A 1,713-nucleotide genomic window follows, 5' to 3' on the forward strand; every position below is an offset into this window, starting at 1 on the left:
CACAATATAATTAGTGTGCGGACCATTTTCATTTATATAGTGCTCTCTGAACACAAATTAGTTAGCATAAATCAGTTAAATGACGAAAAATTAGGTGCCCATTTACTTGTGACCACTCAGTGTAAGCCCGGCAAATAAAGCAGAATTGCAGAGAAGTCACGATACGATCGAGACGATCACTCATTCTCTCGCTAGCTATCGACCCTGATACATGCCAGTATACAATCTGTTTCATACTCTACGCCGTCGTTAATCATCGACGGATTACCACTTGACTTCTCGCCGCGAGACACGGCTAACTTCATCCGCCACTACAAGCCTCAAGCCAGAGTATTCCGTGAACGCACCCGACGTCTACGAATGGAAGGTATACTCCTCCAATCCAAGTCACTCGAAGACTTCCGCTACCTTCGCCAATTTTGGTCTTCAAACCCTCCCGTCACCTGCCAATCCCCCAAAAGCAATGCCAATCTCCACTCAATATTTCTCAGGAACGTTCATTTATCCTTTACGCCAGAAGAAATTCACCAAGCGCTGAAAATTACAACCAACTCTACGATCCACGCAGTCCACCATATCCAGTCAAAGAAAACAGGTTCACCCTCCACGTTCATAAAAGTTGTCACAACTTCCAAAACAATAGCAGATTTCATCCTCACCCACGGTTGCTATCTTGATTATCAACACTTTAAGGCAGAAAAACCTTACCGTAAACCTCACTCATCCCATACCTTTCATAACCCACCCCCAAACCCATGTTTCTCAACACCCTAAAGAAAACCACCGCCAATCAGTACTGTACCGCCCATCCTATTACAATAGACCAAGCTACTCAAACCTCATCCACCCCTGAATTTCAAGACATATCAACCCAAACCACCACTACTAGGAGGAAAAAAGGTACCCAGACCCAGTTGCAAGTCTTCACAGTTACCAACGATGCCTATCAAAATACCAATAACCCGCCTCCCAGCCCCAAACCTCTTTCCACATCATCGTCGTCAATCTCACCTAACGTCTTAGTAATTGACACCTCCCCCGATCTCTACCTACCTGACGAAACTTTCTGTATCTTCCGCCCAATCACCAACGACACCGAGGACCCCACCTTTGCCACCTGCCTGGAACCGGAAATTGTTCCACAACAAAACCATGGCGAACTCCACAACTCATTCAATAGCTAATCAACCACCAACACCGGACCTCACTTTGCCTTTCCCACTTCTTCTCGCTAACGGGCACTGGTACGAATTGGGCGTCTCCAGTGAAAGTGGGTTTTCTCGCGGTACTCCCGTTTCCCCCCACATTAAATTCTCGGCATAGGATTTTTAGATCCCCACCGCCCTGATGCACCATCAGTCCGATATCGGTCGTTTAGTTTAGTTTAGCCTACTTTGCTCTTCACTTTTTTTACCGTTACTCTCACGTTTACCTTTTTAAATTTACATACCCTGTCTGCATTAATTTCCTGTTTTCTCAAGTTAAGCCCATAATCCTAGGCCACGCGCGGGGTGAAGGAGGATTGTTTAATGTTCGGGCACCATAGCTTAGTAATTATTTCTTTAGAAATAATTATTTTAAATCTAAATAACTGCCAGAAATAACACAGAATTGCAGATAGATAGATATAGAGACAGATAATTGAGTCAAGCGAGCGGTAGTGATGGTAATATAAAGTGTGTTTTGTTATCGAGATTGCAAACGTATTGACTG

Source organism: Limulus polyphemus, unplaced genomic scaffold, assembly GCF_000517525.1.
Source record: "Limulus polyphemus unplaced genomic scaffold, Limulus_polyphemus-2.1.2 Scaffold9732, whole genome shotgun sequence".
Lineage (NCBI taxonomy): Eukaryota > Metazoa > Arthropoda > Merostomata > Xiphosura > Limulidae > Limulus > Limulus polyphemus.